Source organism: Felis catus, chromosome F2 (assembly GCF_018350175.1).
Source record: "Felis catus isolate Fca126 chromosome F2, F.catus_Fca126_mat1.0, whole genome shotgun sequence".
Taxonomy (NCBI): domain Eukaryota; kingdom Metazoa; phylum Chordata; class Mammalia; order Carnivora; family Felidae; genus Felis; species Felis catus.
In genome coordinates, this window is record NC_058385.1 from 34,625,001 (window position 1) to 34,644,867 (window position 19,867).

Consider the following 19,867-nt stretch of genomic DNA (forward strand, 5'->3'; position numbering starts at 1 on the left):
GCCCTTCCAGCCTTTAAAGGGCCGGCGGGGGCGGTGTTTCAGGACCAGAGGCGTACTCGCTGCATGTCTGCACTAGCTCAGGGAGGGCACTAAGTGGCCGGGGCCTACGAACAGGGACCTGGTGTGAGCTTCCAGGAGCATCTCTGTCAGGGTCCTTCCTCCATTCTTTCTTGGGGCGCCATCCCAGGAAGGTGTAACAGGATTAAGGAGGTGGATGTAATGCTTTTCTTTCAGGAACATGAGCGAACATTTTCCTGCAAGCCATGCTAAGGGTTGCTAGGCATTCTCCTGGAGATGCCACTTTGTTTTGAAGACTCCCTAGAGTCGGGAAGAGCTTATTGAGGGATCCAGGCCAGCCAGGGAGCCCAGGGGGGCCACTGGAACGCTTGTCTTCAGAGGCCAGTCTTACGTCCCCTGGATCCCTCCTCAGCATTGACAACTGCTGGTTTCTGGAGAATTCCATCGGCTCTTTTGGTGTGCACTTCTTTGCTGAACTGTTAGTTCTCCTTCTGGTTCCAGGTTTGATGATTTTTCTAACAGTGATGTCCTTCAGAGCAAAAATAAACCTTAGGTTTGCTGCTTAAAATCCTGTGTTTCTGTGCTCCTCCAGAGCTGTCTGAAAAGCCACCTTCCTAGCTTTGGCTATGTTCTTGGGTGGCACATTTTCTTAATGTGACAGACGAAGAACTAGGAGAGCAAGCATTCCAAGAGATCAGGTAGAAGCATCCTGGTCCTTCCTGACAGAGCCTCAGAAGTTACAGTTCCACTGCACTCTATTGGCCAACAGCAAATCATTTAAGGAGTACAAATTCAAGGAAGGGGGTGTGGTGATTAGACTCCACCCCTTGGTAGGGGGTGTGGCAAAGTCACGTGTTAGAAGAACAGCTATAGAAAGTATTGAAAATTTTAAGTATAGTCTGTTCACCAGAGGCAACCAACTAGTGAACATGCTTTAAAAATCTTACCAAAGAGACAATGCTGTAGGTACACTATGCTTATTTTCTTTTAATATTTAATCTTGGAAATCTCTCTCATGTTAATTCTAGATCAAATTCATTCTAATGATTTCAGAGCATTCTATCCATGGATCTACCCGTTGTTTTAAAAACTACTTTTGGGGGGCGCCTGGGTGGTTCAGTCAGTTAAGCATCCAACTTCGGCTCAGGTCATGATCTCACAGTTTGTGGTCCAATCCCGGCATCAGGCTCTGTGCTGACAGCTCAGAGCCTGAAGCCTGCTTCAGATTCTGTGTCTCCCCCTCTCTTTCTGTCCCTCCCCTGCTCATCCTCTGTCTCTCTCTGTCTCAAAAATAAATAAAAACATTAAAAAACCCTACTTTTGGGGCCCCTGAGTGGCCAAGTTGGTTAAGCATCTGAATCCTGGTTTTAGTTCAGTTCATGATCTCACAGTTTGTGAGTTCCAACCCCCCCACCCCCCATCAGGCTCTGGGCTGACAGCATGAAGCCTGCTTGGGATTCTCTCTCCCCATCTCTGTGCCTCCCCCACCCATGTGCATACATGCATGCATGTGCATGCTCTCTCTCTCTCAAATAAATAAACTTAAAAAAAAACATGATTCTCTATCATATATATATATAAACATATATATCATATCATATATATGTATATACAAGGACTACTTTCATCCTTTCAGAAATCTGGGTTTGTTTGTTTGTTTGTGGGTTTTTTTGGCTAATGAAAAGCAATGTTGTGATGAATAGCCTTTTAGATATTTTCATGAAAGTTTGCAAGATTATCCTTTGGGTAAAATCTTTGAAATGGAATTGGTGAGTCAAAGCACATATGCTTTGTTTGTGATAGATATTGCCAAATTTCGTCTCCAAAGGCCATACTAATTTACCTTCTTATCAAAAGTGAATAAAAGTGCCTCGTTTCCCACATCTTCATCTGTACTTGGTATCATACAACTTTTTAACATATTTACTAATCTGACAGATGAAAAATAGTATCTCATTGTTATTTTGATTTTCCTTTCTTTATACATAAATGAGACTGAGCATTTTCCCTTGAGCTTATTGGCTTTTTAAATTTTCATTTTAGGGGCGCCTGGGTGGCTCAGTCGGTTAAGCGTCCAACTTCGGCTCAAGTCATGAGCTCACGGTTTGTGAGTTTGAGCCCTGTATCAGATTCTGTGCTGATAGCTCAGAGCCTGGAGGCTGCTTCGGATTCTGTGTCTCCCTCTCTCTCTGCCCCTCCCCTGCTCATGCTCTGTCTCTCTCTGTCTCTCAAAAATAAATAACTATTAAAAAAATTTTTTTAAATAAAATTTCATTTTACTTGGGAGTACAAGAGGCCTATTATCTATTTATGTTATTTATTATTATTATTAATATGAGCTTTTGAATATTAAAAATTAGTGTTTTTTCTGTCATATATATTGCATGCTTTCATCCATTTTGTCATTTGCTTAAGGTATTTACTTCCCATGATTTTTAAAGATTTTTCTGTAATTTAAATGATTTATACATTATAATGTATGGCTTATAGCTTAGCCTTAGAAAATTCTTCTTATTAAAATTGTAAATACACACTCATATTTCTTTGTAGATCATTTGTGACCTCAGCTTTTTTTTTTATGTTTAAGTCTTTGAAACATCTAGAATTTGTTTACAAGTACTAATTTATTGCTGAAGAAAACATTACCCAAAGAGGATAACTGACTTCCTTCAGTACACAGCTAGTGAGTATCAGAGCAAAAACAACAACCACAACTTTTTAATATCTACAATCTGACATTTTTGCTGAGGATTACAAGACACGGAATCCATTCTGGCTAGTTTAAATTGGAAAGGAACTTTTTAATGGAGTTTATGTAGTTTAAGAACCTCTGAGAGGGTCACAGAGAAGCCAAGATGTTCTGGCATCACAATTGCACAACCATACCTGAAAGCTTCTGTAACGAAGGCACTGTTGGTACTGCTGCTCACTGCAGGTGATTATTGGGACTGGACACTAGCTCTATTACTGATGCTATGATATAATCTGCCACTAGAGACAATCAGCTAGTGAACATTACACAGGTTTAAAAGACTTACCAAATACTTTTGCCACTTAACTTGCCAGAAGATCAATTCCTCAGAGTGAAGCCTCTGTTTTACATCACTAAATTACAAAACCAACTCCATATGGTACATTTGATTGGCAAAAATTAGGCCACATGGTTATGCCTTTGGTGTAAGGGATCCTGGGAATGCAGATAATTGGACTTAAAATAAGTTGGCGGGTCCATTTCAGCCTCCATCCATTCTTTTCTGATTTGTTACAAAGTTTTATGTTGTTTCTTGAGAACAGAGATATATCTGTTAAATACATAGTACCTGAGAAAAGTAGAGTTTTCTAGTACTACTGACATCAGAAAGTCTTCTCATGCCTTTTTATCAGGAGACAAAATGGAACTTGAATACAGCAGTCCCCCTTTATCTGTGGTTTCTTTTTCCATAGACTCAGTTACCAGCAGTCAATTGTAGACATATGGCCAGAAGGTCAGTAGTAGCCTCGTGCTATGTCACAATGCATACGTTATTTACCTCGCAACACCTACTAGGTGCCTTGAACCATATCTCCCATAAATAAGGGGTGACTACTGTTTATCTGTTGGTTTTGCCTGCAGATGAGGTAACTATACTTATAGTAGAGAATTTTCAAGCCAAATAACTCATCTGAAGTTGTGTTTTCAGAATTCAGCATAGAGTTAATTCACATATGATTTAGTTATTTTTACTCAAAACTAAATATTTGAAAACTTAGATTCAATTTAATACACCCTTATTGAACATCTATTATGACAAGGCCCCGTGCTGCTCTCTACATTCACTGAAGTTGGGAGAATTATTTAAATCCTATAATAATATTTTCAAGTTATATAGCTTAGTATTCAGGAAGAGGAAGAGAAAATACAATTGTTCATATTAAAAGCATCTAATTTTGGCAACTTTTTAATTATCTTTTGAACCAACGTATATTTATTGCTGCCACAAAATAATTGAACATAGTCATAAAGAAAGAAATTATATAAAATTAAATAGAAATGATTAATCTCTTAAAGCATCCCAGTTGTATATTGAATTATAAGTAAAAAAAATGTATTGACAATACACTTGCCAGCTTTAGACTATATTTTTCTTTGTAGCACTCCTAAACATCAAATTTGGGGGAAATTTTGAGCCTCACTAAGTCACAATTTAGACATTCAGTTACCACATATAAGATTTTTACCCTTATATTCATTACTTTGACTACTTTTATTTATTACTTTCATTACTTTTCTGTAAGCATGAGCCATTATTAAAGACCATCGCATCTAGGTACATGAAGACAGAAATAGTCTGTGATAGAAACGCAATAAGAAACTCTAATCACTCTGGGGTGGCTCAGTCAGTTGAGCATCCAACTCTAGATTTTGGCTCAGGTCATGGTCTCGTGGTTCGTGAGTTCTAGTCTCATGTCAGGCTCTGCACTGGCAGTGTGGAGCCTGCCCCTACCCAGCTCTCTCTGTCTCTCTCAAGTAAACAAAACTTGAAAAAAAAAAAAAAAAGAAACTCTAATCACCCTTTGACTTTTTTTTTTCAAATTTTCATGGAGAATCTATTTTGAAATTGAACATCTTTTGATTAAAAAATCATTATCATCAACTCTATTATCATCTCTAATGTAAAGGTATTTTTAAGCAGGTGAAATAAAACAAAAAGTGAATCCACTTTTCTCCTTAATTATTAGGGGTATATATTTTTTGCATGGGGAATTTTTTGGAGTAGGTCAGTTATGGTCAGGTGTACAACTGGACTTGAGATAATGCAGAAGAAGGGAAGTAGAGGAAATGGAAATAAGTTATAAAATATAACTTGTAAAAATAACATCCTTTTAAAAAACATGGAATCATTATTTTAATTAAAATTCTAAAGTCTTCAGAGCACCACAAGTAGAAAGTTAGAAAAAGTAAAGCAGGGCTATGCATCCATCCAGTTATTCATCCTATATTCCAGAGAAGTGTCATGGAGTACACTTTATCAGTGTGATGACTAAGTTTCCAGGTTTCCTAATATTTTTAGCAAGATTGCTTAAATGGCTTTGTACCTTGATCACAGCACAATGTTTGTGGCTGTACTCCTATCAAATAGCCTCTCATGAAACTATTCTGGGCACTGAGAGCTCCTATGTTAAATGACTAATTGAAGAAAAGGGAGGAGTCCGCATTCTCATAATGCATTAATCAACCAGAAGAATAGACTGGAACTGGAAAGTTAAAATTGGATTCCATTATGTAACTTTGGTAGTAGTGGTAACATGTAATTATAGCTAAAACTGACTAGTGCTTTCTCTGTTTAAGTTTCTGTGGCCAGCCTTTAGGTGTATCGCCATGTTCAACCTTCATAGCAAGTTTGTGAAAGTGGTGCTTTTATTATCCCTGTTCAAGAGATGGGGAAACAAAATCTTTAAGAGTTTAAAAATATACCCAATGTTATATGGGCAGAAAATGACTGAGCTGGGATTCAAATCTAGTTTTATAAGACTGCAGAACTCCAACTCCAAATCACTGAATTTTACTGCTCTTTCCATAGCATCTTTTTATGCAATAAATACATCACTACTCTAGATCTCTTAAAGTGGGGGAAAAAGTCAAGGGAAATTTGTTCTACTTTCAAAGTTAAAAATTTAGTCCCTAGGAATAGTAGACAATTCTAAATAAGATAGATCTAGTATTGAGTATTTATTCATTCAATTAATTAACATTTATTGAACACCAACAATAAACTTTCTACATAAGATATTATCCCCTTTTCTAAAGAGATTATATTCTAATAGAGAGATAAAAAAACAAATATGACTGAATTTCAGAGATCCAATAATGCAAATCTGATCAGAGAAAAAAAGAAGCCAAAAGTAAAAGGTGATTATATCAGAATACAACTGGTAATGGTTGGAAGTGGAGTTGGAGTTTCCTGAGAAGATAGTTTTCATGAGATAAATTCTTGAAATGAGTCTTCGCAGGAATATATATCTTTAACCAGACCAGCTGAGGGTAGGGGATAGGGTAGGATGAGGATCATTAGGTGGTGCTAGTCAGGGATAGAGATGGGGCTAAGGAAAAAATCTCAGATAGAGGAAACTGTTAGAAAAGGCATGGAGACATGGAAGAGCATTGACTGTTCTGGACAGTGTAAAATGTAGGAACTCACTTTAAAAGGTAAAAGAGGAGGGGCACCTGGGTGGCTCAGTCAGTTGAGCGTCTGACTTGGCTCAGGTCATGATGTCACAGTTTGTGAGTTCAAGACCTGCGTTGGGCTCTGTGCTGACAGCTTGGAGCCTGGAGCCTACTTCAGATTCTGTGTCTCCCCCTCTCTCTACCCCTCCCCTGCTCACACTCCGTGTCTCTTTGTCTCTCAATAATAAAGAAACGTTAAAAAAAATTAAAAAAAAATAAAAAGTAAAAAGAAGGAGTGGAAGGATGAGAAGGTGGAGGAGAAGGAGGAAAAGGGGGAGGAAGAGGTAAAAATGAAAGATAAACCTGGAAAGCAAATCAAGAGTTTTGATTTTAATATGTATGACAAAAAGAGTTACTGATGAGTTTTAAACCATGAAAAAAATCATCAAATTTATGTTCTGGAAATATCACTGATGTATGAAAGATGAATTTGAATTATGGGGAAAGTGGTGTGGAGATTTAGCCTACAGAGTAGAATAAAGATGAAATATCTATGAGGTATGAAAATGAGTTAATAACTCCCATCCCCAAATCATGTGATCATTATAATTCCATACCTACAGGACTGTATTTAATTAGCATAGCACAATGTCTGGCAAATAACACATGCTCAATACATATTTGGCTCAGAATTATGGCCTTCAGGTAATTTGAAGGAAAGAAATAATTGTTCAGTAGAATGAATTTTCAAATGATTTTAGGGGATCATGGGAACCTTAACAAATTACTCCACACAGTATTCATCACTTACTTCCGAGGAGTACATCATCAAGGTGAAACTGAACAAAATGAAAAATATATTGCATTGATATTTCAAATGTCAGTATGCAGGCCCAATAGGAGGGAATGGAGAGGGATTTAAAATAATCAATTTATGACTTTGTTTGCAAAAACTTCCCTTTGACAATAGCTTTTGAGTAAATTACCTTCTAAAATCTCTAACCACTTTGGGAAATATGGTTTTCTGTTATAAAATCACTTTTGAACCTGAGAGAAATAAAAGATTTAACGTGTCTTAGAATCATAGTTGCAAATCTTCATGTGGTACTGGTTATGCTCTCTGAAATGTATCCTCTAGCTATGTCAAATAAATTATTTTTTTTAAAAGTGAAGAATGCTTCTGGATTAGAATGACAAATCTCACTCCATTTCTCACTTATAACATCTGCATATCCATTATTGTACTATTGTTTTTTATCAGTGAAATTATGGAAAACTATTTCAGGGTTCTTAGTGAGTAAATAACAGTTACAAGATGATAAAATTTGCTTTGTTATTCAGATTCAAATTATGCTAGAAATGATTATTGCTTGGAAGGAGTGCTTGACTCCGTCCCAACTCAAAGGGCATAGCCATCAACGGGGGAGGAGTGTCTGTAGACACCTTTAGGTTTGTGTACACATAATGCATAATAGAATCATCAAGACTGGGTAGTACTCCTGCCTCAGTCCTCCCTGAAATCACTCCAGTGAAAAAAAGAGGTTAGAGTGGGAGAGAGCCAAAGCATAAGAGACTCTTAAAAACTGAGAACAAACTGAGGGTTGATGGGGGGTGGGAGGGAGGGGAGGGTGGGTGATGGGTATTGAGGAGGGCACCTTTTGAGATGAGCACTGGGTGTTGTATGGAAACCAATCTGACAATAAATTTCATACATTGAAAAAAAAAAAAGAAATCACTCCAGTATTCTAACAATTCACTATTTGAAAATAATGGCAGGTTTGGGGCTCCAGGTTGGCTCAGTCGGTTGAGCATATGGCTCTTGATTTCGGCTCAGGTCATAATCTCACAGTTGTGAAATCGAGCCCTGAGCCCCAAGTCTAGCTCTGAGCTGGGTGTGGAGCCTGCTTAAGATTCTCTTTCCCTCTCCCTCTGCCCCTCCCCAACTTGTGCTCACTCATGTGGTTACGCTCTCCCTCTCTCAAAATAAAATAAAACAAAAAGAAAGAAAATAATGGCAGGTTTAGGCTGCGACCTTATTTCTAGGTTTCAAAGAGACAAAAGATTTTCAAGGTACCAGAAATATTTCCATAGCAAAATAATGAATGTATTTATATATTCATCTAGCCAGGATGGAAGATATTTCCTTACTGCTTACCAAGGTCATGATTTTCCTTTGCTTTTCCTTTTGGACCTTATGTTAAAATGTTGCCATCTTGAATTTTCATCTTTAACCATTCCTTCTTACTTGGCCTAGAAAAATGCTCACATTTTGCATGTCTAAAAGTTCTTTCCCTTAAGAATTTTTGAACACCAAAATTAATATTATTTCTCTTTTTTTTCTTACTGTTATAATTGCTGCTTCCCAATCTCTTATTTATGGGAGAAACAATAGTTTTCTATCATTCAAACATCAAAACTGAGTCATTTCAACTCCTTTACTTTCAGATCAGTCACAAAGTCTATAGATTTTTACCTATCAATTTTTTTCCCATATCTACCTTCTTTCTGATCTTGCCCAGGATGAAACTTTGATAATCTCTTATCTGAATTATTGTAATTGTCTTTCTTGGGCAGGGGGGAATTTTTACTCTACCCTTCGAGCTTCTTTTGGTTAGTCTGAGAATCAAATTGACATGAGACAGATTAACAGGAGAAAAATTTAAGTTTGTATATATGGGAATCCCCATAAACATAAGATTCCAAAGACAAGCAAAATGGCATATATATGTCCTCTGGATCTAAGAAGAAAAGGGTATAGGCTGAGATTTCAAAGGGAAGGAAGACAATTCACAGGAAGATGAAAAAGAGTTCACAATTGGTAAACAAATATTTGCTGGGTCACATAAACAATGGGGCATAGAGAGGAATTTTAACAAATAGGCTTTGCTAAGTTCCATTCTGTTCACTACCTAGTTAATATTATACTGTAGCTATCTACAGTGATAGTTCTAATCCTGGATTTAGGTTCTCCATCTAAATTCTTCTAGGCAGTTGGAGGAAAGTCAAAGTTTCTTCCTGAGTCTTTGTTTTTTTATTGTTTTCAGCTCAAAATAATTTGCATGCAAAAGTGACACATTTTGGGTGGACTGGCTCTGAACCTCTACACCTTCCCATTGGTTTCTTCACTTTAGACCCCCTTCCTATAAACTGTTCTAAACAAAGCTGCAGGATTAATCCTCCTATAGCACAGCCCTGAATACATAATAGTTATGCTAATTATGATCATAACAACAACATTCAATTATTTCTAATTTTCTTCTGATTTCTTTACCAGAATCCATAACTCTTCCACTTATGATCTGTTTTCAGTTGTATTTCTCACTTTTCTTTTTTGTGCATCCTATTTGCTTTCTCATTTTATTCCCTCTTCAGTCACCTCAGGCTCTATGCTTTTTTGGTATGTTCTCTTTCGCAGAAATCCTGTGCTTTTTAGTCTTTTCCAGTTGAATTTAAAACTCATCCCAAATCCCATATTCTCTGTATTTTTTTCTCAGATTCCTTGATAAGTTGTCTCTGTCCTATGAACTGAGTTTTGAAAACATTTTTTTTGGTAGAAACAAATTATCTGGGCAAAAGTTTGCCTTTGATCCAGTTATTTTCTTCTGCATAAGTTCATTAACACAAGAAAATTTGTGGAGACAAGCTGACTGCATTTATTGAACTCAGAGAAAGTTTAGTTGTAAATGGAATATCATCATTCATCTACACAAGGCCCCCCTCTTATTTAGTAATCTGCTTCATCCCCATTTCATTTTGCCATTTCCCTCTACTCATGTAATAAGTGCAAACAAGTTATATATTTTGTTTATTTGTTCTTACAAAATGTACACTGTTGCTTATGTGCAAATATATTTAATTTAGATGGTTTTCTGCTATATTTCTAATTTTATTTCTTATTTTTTATCTATACTGCAATGTGACCATGTAGTTCACTTATTCTAACCAATGCCTAGTACTTTATACATGGCTATTTTTCAGTTGGTATGTGTGTCGTGGTCATAAAAGTTATTAAAATGTAAAAATGCCTTTATGTGGATTGGGAGATAGTCTATTTAGGGTTTCCTGAGGGCTTCTTCACTAGATCTTTGGATCTGCTCACAATCCAGCATCTACAGGGTTAACACCAAGCTCTCTTTTTACGGGGCTGGAGAGGTGGGAGATCTCTAGGACCCTGCTCCATTGCCAAGGCTGGTTTTCATTTAGACTGGGGCTAGTATTATGAAATTTATTACATATTTTGAGCATCACACTAATTGGTGTAAGTCTGTCACATTTTGCTTATTTGTTCTTTCAGTGACAGACAACTGGATAGCCTCCAATTTTCTGTTGCCTCAAACAACGCTTGATGAACATCTTTGTATATGTCCCTTTATTATTTATTTATTTATTTATTTATTTATTTATTTATTTATTTATATTCTATTAATTTTTTTGAGAATGAGAGAGCGTGTACGAGAGAGAGAGAGAGAGAGAGAGAGAGAGAGAATGAGAATCTTAAGCAGGCTCCATGTTGAGTGCAGAACCTGACATGGGGCTTGATCTCACAACCATGAGATCATGATCTGACCTGAAATCAAGAATCAGACACTCAACCAACTCAGCCACTCAGGCTCCCCTGTATATGTCCCTTCATGGACATGTGTGAGAAATTCTTGTGATATATTATTTCTTGTGATACAGAATTTCTGGGTCATAAGTTGATGCTGGATTGTTGACTCATCATCATTTGTGCAGGGATGAGCAAAGAAAGCCCCAGGAAAGCAATTTCCTTTTAAGCAGTAGGGTGAGATTTTCATATAATCTATGGGAGAGAACTTGATTGCATGGTCACAATTAGCTGCAAGGGAGGATGGGGGATATAGTTTCTAATTGTTTTGCTATGTGCCCGAGTGAAATTATTACCATATATATAAAGGAGACAGATTTTATATAACAATTAACAATCTGCCATGTAGGAAAGGGTTAACTTAGCAGGCCAAATTCCACATATTTCAAAGAAAAGTTTTCCTTTAGGACTGATCCTTGATCAGTTCTTGGGAGATGAGCTCTGAGTCTTTGGAATATATTGCCTGATAGGTGGTTTTCTATGACTGAGGCCCTAGTCCTTGAGATAAGTTTGATCATCTAATTTATGTAAATAGTATGATTTATGATAAACACTTGTTTGCGCTGTGTGAGGGGCTAGAGTGTCAGCAGTTGAGGTCAGTTGTACAAGGAAGTTCCTCATGCCGATGTTACTGCCCCCTCTTCCCCCCCCTCCCCCCCCCCCCCCCCCCACACACACTAAAAACCCTGGACTCCAGGACTCTGGTGAGCTTCCCTGATTGGCACATATTGTCACACACTATTGCTAGGAGAATTGAATGTATCCATGTGATTCCACTGAGAGAGGATACCTGGACACTTCTGTCTGGTTTCTCCTGGAGTTTTCCCCATAAGCCCTTTCCCTTTGCTGATTTCAGTTGGCATCTTTTTGCTCTCATGAACCATTAATGTAAGTTTAAGAGCTTTTCTGAGTCTGTTAATCTTTCTAGTGAATCATCGAGCCTAAGTGTGGTTTTGGAGATTCCTGACACAAATCCAAATTTTATCCTTAAAATACTGAAAAAGAAGAAATTCAGTACTTTAAAACACTTACAACCAAATGAAAATATATAAAGTTTTTGGAATTTTCTTCCTTCTCCCCATGTTAAAATTTCTGAGAATAAATTAAGTATATGAAAAGTTGCATTAATTCTTCCAAATCACAAGGGTACTCTTCAGCTGAGTGAATCTGACACGAGTCACATGAGAGTTACACAGTACCGAATACATCCATCCAATTCATTCAGAGTCAAACTGATCAGATCTTAGCCACTGAGGTTGGAGAGGGGTAGGCATCTTCAAGTACCAGTTTGCCACACTTGATACGGTTCACTGTTCACTGCTTGAGGGAGCTATCTTAAGGAGAGAATTGGAAAAATAACACACTTTTACTAGTTATCATTTGAGTTGGCATGGAAACATTGTTATAAGTTGGCATGGTAACCATCTTCTCCATGATCCTGAAGAACCTGAAGAGTAAGAGCTTGAAATTTTGGTGCACATTTTAGAAGGTTGCTAATCCCTGATACAACACAATACTTTTCTGATACGGATACCTATTTGTTCTCCTATTTATAGTTATGTGCTTTTTTGAAAAGAAATATTTCCTGCTTATTATTCTGAATATATTACTCTAACTTGAACATCTAGCACAATCAGTTTGCATGATAATTGCCTTCAAAGCTATTCAATTATATAGTGGTCATAAAAGTTTTTTCTCTTGGGCTAATGCTAATCCCTATTAGTCATATAATCTACTATCTATTCTCTATGTTTATTTTCACCCATTAAAATGTAATTATTTGAATAATATGAAATATAAAACATGCCACAATTTATTTTGTTTTGAGTCTTCAGATACAACTGAAACCCTATTACTTAGGTAAAAGAAATAAAGGTGAATGCTTGGGTAAATAGAGGTTAATGCTGTCAAACACACATATGTTATATATTTTGGAAGAATGGTTACAGGAATAAAAACAGAATATAGGTTGCCTATGAACTCTCATGATTTGGTAATTTAATGGTTTATTTCTGTTTAGCCTAAGTTTTAAGTTGAATCATGTGAAATTGCCATTTTTATAAGTAAAAAATGATGTTATATTAGTAATTACATACAGTTCAACCTAATATATTGTCCTAATTTTTCCAAGGTATGGTGATATGGTATGATTCCAAAGCAACTAGTTCCTTAGAGACTGTAAGTTTCTTAACAGTAGGATTCATATCTGGTTCATCTTTGACATCTCTACCGTTTTTTAAAGATAGCTTTGCATGTTTTTTAAAGATAGTTTTATAAAGATAGCTTTATAAGGAATGTTTGTAACTTTTCTGGCTGGCTAACATCAATTTTCTTTCTTAATGGCACCCTGCCGTTTTGTTTTGTTTTGTTTTGTTTTGTTTTGTTTTGTTTTGTTTTGTTTTGTGGAATTTCCTGTCTTCTCTCATCTGTGGTCTTGATGGGAGGTAATACCGGTTAATGATTGCCCCCTATGAAAGCAGAAGTGTTGAGGACCTCCCTCTTCCTGCTAAGTAATGGGCTTATGAACCTAACCTAGGTCGATTGACCACCTGAAGAACTTTAAAACATAAGCAAGTAATGCCAGAATGGGAAGAGTGGTTGAACTAACAGTGGATTAATCACTAGAATGTTTTATTCTAGCACTCACAATTGCTCCTTTGGTTTCTGCTGCCTATTTCTGTTGCCTATTGGCTCCTGCCCACTTCCCATTGTGATCCTTCTAATAAATTTCCCATCAGTTGCTTTTATTTTAGTTAGAATTTGTTTCTATTGCTTATAACCAAGAACTCTACTCATAGGATATTTGTTGTTCTACTTATTAACTCATATTCATGAGTAAATATAAGTAAATAAGTAAATCAGGTCTATGAAAAGCAGAAAATGTTCTGATTATCTCATAAGCTTCCCCAAATACCTAATTTACCTATAAAGCAATTCTTAACAGAAAAATTTTAGAGGAATAATTACTACTCAGATATGTTCAGGAAAGATTTTTTTCTTCAGAATTTTTATAGCTGTCTCTTTTCTAATATTTATTTCAGTCAGCTTGAAATGGGCAAGAGAAAGACTAAATATAATTCAGAACGGCTGAATGATTAACTTACTCCTACTTGCTAATATCCAGCCATTTAATCAGTTAGTTGATCATTCAGTAGACATTTATTGAATCCTTCATATGTCCCAGGCATTATGCTTTTCCTTGTAGATAGAAGGTTAAATAAACAATAGATGATGATGACAAGATACCTTTCCTTAGGATGAATCAGTCTAGTACTGGAGAGAAAAGTATATATGATAAAATAGCATAAACTCTGTGTTGGAGTCTTGTGCAAATGCCATGGTGGCCTAATGGAGGAGTACTTAAAAGTCTAGGAAGGGTCTAACTGATGTCCTCTATTCTTTTCTCAAGCCCAGTGAGTATCCTTATGATCGTTGCTTTAAAATTAAGTCACTTATATCTGTTTCATTTAGATCTCTGGCGATGGCCTTATCTTATTCTTTCATTTGGGATAAATTCCTCTGTCTTTACATGTTATTTAAGTCTCTGCCTTCTTCTCTGTGTTAGAAAAGCTAGTTTTGTCTCCTGTTTCTGTAATTAATGGTTTTAAGAAGAAGAGGTCATGTAGTGCCCAGGGCCTGGCACTTCAGGAAGTGTGTCTGGTGTGTGTTACCTGCACTCTGCTGTTGTGTTTTGGCTGCTCTATCATTCAGGCCAGTGGTCTGCAGAGGTCCTCCTTGCCTGCTGTGCACAGTGTGTGGTCCCTGACCTGAATGTGGCTAGTTTTAGTTAGCTATGCTCTGGTCTGCTTGTGAAATGAGACCTGACACCATGTCCACCAGAACTGAGGCCTTCAGAACTTTCTGGTCAGGAGACGTGGTGTGGGCAGGGGCTTGTGCCATTCTTCTGGGTGAGGGGTCCATTGTGTTGGGACTGAGGCAAACTTGACTGTGAAGGGCAGTTTTGCCAGAGACCAGGGGTGTGGGGCATGGTGTAAGCAAGTTAAGCAGCCAGTATTGGTGCTCCTGTGCTGCTTCATGCTCGCAGCTTTGCATTTATACTGAAGGGCAGGGGAAGGAAATGGCATCAGCCAGCTTTTTTGTTTCCACAGAGGCATCTCCATGAATGCTGCCTGTCAGGGGTGTGCTCCCAGAACAGTGAATAATCTCCCCACTGTGTACATTCTTTAGATCACTGTTTTTACACCCCTGGTTGTCTGCCTGCCTTCTCTCCAGGAGCAAGGTAGTGCCTTTCAGGCTCTATCTCAGCCAAGGCTGCTGACCTTTAACACTCTAGGCTTTAAGCAAGAACTCATGAAAATTCAGCCCCTCTTGTTTTCTAAGCCAATGGCTTTGGGGAAACATTTTCCTTCTCCATTCCCTGTGTGCTTCACTCTCTCTCTCTTCTCTCTCTCTCTCTCTCTCTCTCTCTCTCTCTCTCTCTCTCTCTCCACTCTACAACCATCGATCCCGCCCCTCTGCAGCACTCATGATCCTTTTCTCCCCTAAACCACATCTCTGTACTTCCTACCTTTTTTGATGTGGCCTCTTCTCTCCCTTTAGTTGTAGGGTTTGTTCTGTCAATCTTCAGGTCAATTTATGGGGGTATTTAGGATGATTTGATAGTTAACTAGTTGTGTTTGTGGGACAAGATGAGCCTAGGGTCCTCCTACTTCACTGCCATGAAGAATGCAATAAAGGATATGGGAAATTGGCTTGATGCAATGAACAGCAGACAGGAAGAAGCAGAGAAATGAATTAGTGAACTAAAAAACACAATAATGGAAAATAATGAAGGGAAACAAAGGAGAGAAAGGAGAATTGTGAAACATGAGAATAGACTTAGAGATCAGTGACTTTATCAAACATTAGAACATTCATATTGTAGGAGTCCCAGCAGAAGAGAGAGAAAAGGAGACAGAAAATTTATTTCAAGAAATAATAGCTGAAAACTTCCCTAATCTGGGGCAGGAAACAGACATTCAGATCCAGGAGGCCCAGAGAACTCCCATCAAAATCAAGAAAAGCAGGCCAACTCACCAAGACATATTTCAATTTAACTTTCAGAATATAGTAATAAAGAAAAAAATCTTAAAAGCAGCAGACAAAAAAAGTCCTTAACTTATAAGGGAAGATTCATAAGGCTAGCTGGAGATTTCTCAACAGAAACTTGACAAGCCAGAAGAGAGTGGCATGGTCTATTTAATGTGCTGAATAGGGAAAATCTTCAGCTAAGAATACTCTATCCAGAAAGGCTATCATTTGGAATAAGAGTTTCCCAGACAAATGAAAACTAAAGAAAGGAGTTTGTGACCATTAAACCAGTCCTGCAAGAAATATTAAAGGGGACACTTTGAGTGCAAAGGAAAGACCCAAAATGACAAAGACAAGAAAGGATCAGAAGAAATCTCCAGAAGCAATTATACAACAAGCAATAACATGACAATAAATACATATCTATCAATAATTACTTTGAATGTAAATGGACTAAATGCTCCAATCAAAAGACATCGATTCAGAATGGATAAAAAAAAAAAAAGACATCTACATGCAGCCTACAAGAGACTCATTTTAGACCTAAAGACATGTGCAGATTGAAAGTGAGGGGTACAGAAGCATTTATCATGCAAATGGATGTCAAAAGAAAGCTAGAGTAGCAATACTTACATCAGACAAACTAGACTTCTTTTGTTCTTGTATTGTTTTTATCCTGCTTTGCTATCAGTGTAATACTGGCTTCATAGAATGATTTTGAATATGTTCCTTTTATTCTATTATTTGTAAGATTTTGATAAAGGTTGTCATTGTTATTAATATTTTTTAATATTTTCTAGAATTCACCAATGAAACCATGTAGTCTTGGGCTTTCTGCACTGGAGATTTTTGATTCATATTTCAAATTGTATGCTTGTTATTGGTCTAGAAGATTTTCTACTTCTTGGATTCAAGATTCATGATTCAATCTTGGTAACTTGTGTATTTTTAGGAATTATCTGGGTTTTTTTTCCCCCTGAGTTATCTGATTTGTTACTGTATAATTGATCATAGTAATCTGTTGTCACAACATGGTTATCTGTTGTATTGTTTTATCTTCCATTTCTCATTTTGGTTTTTGAGTTTTCTCTCTCTCTCTCTTTTTCTTAGTTAATATAGTTAAAGCATTGCTAATTTTACTTATTTTTTTTGGAAAAATTGGTCAATACTTTCATTGTTATGTGACTGTTCATTCTGATCTCTATTTTATTTATTGCTGATTTTTCTTTGTTATTTTCTTCTTCTACCAAATTTCGGCTGAGCTTCTTTTTTAGTTCCTTGTGGTATAATGTTAAGTTGTTAATTTGAACTTTTTTTCTTAACACAAGCATTTATAGCATAAATTTCACTCTAATATCTGCTTTTGCTACATCCCCCCTCCAAAAAGAGTGCATTGTTGTGATGAGTACTTAGTAACATATAGAATTATTGAATCGTTATATTGCACACCTGAAACTAGTACAATAATGTATGTTTAGTATACTTCAATAAAATAAATAAATAGAATTAAAAATAATAATAATAAACAAGTAAATGTCTGGGAAGGAGGAAAACAAATATGTCAAAGTAGAAAATGTGATACTTGGGTTCATTATTGAAAGAGGGAAAATATTTTACAAGTGGAAGGAATAAGAGGTGAGTGGATAAATATGTTTAGTCATAAGGGATGCATCATAGATAATGGACATATCATTGATAAAAATTTAGTGATTTAATACAAGTATTTTAAAATAGATGAATGGATTGATGAATAATAGTGTGTGGGTTACACTGACATTTTGAATTAACTTTGATTTTTAAGGATTCTTACTTTCCCTTTTATTAATCCACATAGGTAAATTGTGAATTCATTTTTTTTTCTAAAATTTTTTTTACATTTATTTATTTTTGAGAGACAGAGTGAGACGAAGTGAGAGTGGGGGGGTGCAGAGAGCGAGGGAGACACAGGATCTGAAGCAGGCTTCAGGCTCTGAGCTGTCAGCACAGAGCCCGACACGGGGCTTGAACTCACGGAGGGCAAAATCATGACCTGAGCCGAAGTTGGGTGCTCAACCGACTGAGCCACCCAGGTGCCCCGATAAATTGTGAATTCAAATTGAGGAATTTCCATGGTTATGTTTAGCATAAGAGCAATGTCAATATATCATAAATAAACCTGGTATTTCTGCAGACTTTGTGCAGAAACTCAGAACTTTCCTTAGTATGAAAATGGAATTATCTGCAATGAACAAAATTGAATTTAAATACTAACCATGTTACACTTTTTTTCTATTTCTGAATGGGAAGACACACTTCTTTCCATACTTCCAGCCAGTAGGCTAGATAAATTATCAGTTTTGTATGGCTGTCCCTGTATCCAAATGATATGAAAGTACTAATGGCCCTAGTTTCCTGCTGAGTACAGAGGCAATAAGAAAAAAAAAAAAAACTTTGTCAGAGAGTAGTCATAATGTCGTCTTTTTTGGACAAACCATCAGAAGGATTATCTCTCAGCTACCACATTTGCCTCCAGGGTAGAGCTTCATGTGTAATGTTACCCAAGGTAGATGTTTGGTGAGCATGCCCTAGTGAAAGGCAGCCAGAGTTTTAGTTGTCTAGAGAACTAACTTTCAGACAAAGATGATCTGGATTCGTGTTTAGATAGATGCTGCTACCTTAACCAATAGCAAAGACAGAAGAGATGTCAAAGCAGTAATATGCTCCGAATTGACCACATGTTTGGGAATAGGAGAGATATTAGAACTTCCCTATTTTGAAGTAGAGATACCTATTTATTTTTGTCCTGGAGCCATGGAACACGTTTTCCCTGAATGTCTTATAGGGCTAGATAGAGCAAAACTACTCTTAAATAGATTGTCTACACACTTCTTATGAAAGGTTTCAATTTGTCCTAAAATTTAGATGACCATCTTCATATAGCATTTTGCTAGTGTCTTCTTTTAAAACTTGAAATCAGAAAGAATCTAATATAAAAAGCTTAGTTTTTTAATTTCTGGTCAAAATTTTACTTATAACCCAGCTCTTTTTTTTTAAAGTTTATTACTTTGAGAGAGAGAGAGAGAGAGAGAGAGAGAGAGAGAGAGAGAATGTGGGGGAGGGGCAGAGAGAGAGGAAGAGAGAGACATTTCCAAGCAGGCTCTGCACCATCAGGTAGAGCCTGATGCAGGGCTCAAACCCATGAACCATGAGGTCATGGCCTGATCTGAAATCAAGAGTTGGACACTTTACCAACTGAGCTACCCAGGCGCCCCATAACTCAATTATTTAAATAATTTTTGATACCCTTCTGCCTCTGTCATGTTGTAATAAAGAGTGTAATAGCAGGAAATTAAGAAGTTTTTGAAAAATAGGATTTCTGTACTTTAAATTAGCAAATAATGGTCTCTTGTTTTCTTCTCTCACTCATTTTTCTGGAAATCATATTCACATCTTATTTTTTTATCTTAGATTAAGTTCATGTCTCTTATTTTACTCTTTCATTCTTTTTAGAAAATACCTATATTCAGTTAACATTCTGTTTTGATTTGATAAACATCTTATTTGCACTCTGCATGCATTTGATGTTGGGTTTAAGATATGGCCTATGTTTGAGTACTTATACGAGGTTGGATATATGCTTTCCTTTCTTCGCCACCAGGATCAGAAAATCAACGGAATTTTTTCTAACTTTGAACATCTGATTTCTACAATATAAGAACAGTACTTAGACTCAACCTCTCTAATTTCTAATTCCAATTCCTCTACTTACTCTTAATCAGTTGAAAAAAGTCACTTAATCTTTCTGAGTCCCAGTTTTTTTACATCAATGGGATGATGATTACACTTAATATTTACTTCAGAAAGACTGTGAAGGTCAAATGAGATAATATTGGTGAGGATGCTTCATACACTTAAAGTATTATATACATGCTAAATACTGTTGCTGTATTATTTAATCAAGGCACATTGACAATTTTGAACCCTTGAGGACATAGATGCCTCTAATAAGTTCTGGGTGAAATAAGTAAAAATACTTAATGTCTATTATGTGCCAGGCACTGTTTTATGGACTGGGGACAGAACAGGGA

General features: G+C 36.6%; 1 protein-coding gene across 1 annotated transcript in view; it reads left to right on the forward strand.

The window, feature by feature from the left end:
- CNBD1 (cyclic nucleotide binding domain containing 1) overlaps positions 1-19,867 on the forward strand; it is a 490,155-nt gene that overhangs the window by 495 nt on the left and 469,793 nt on the right. The gene's annotated exons all lie outside the window — the stretch shown is intronic.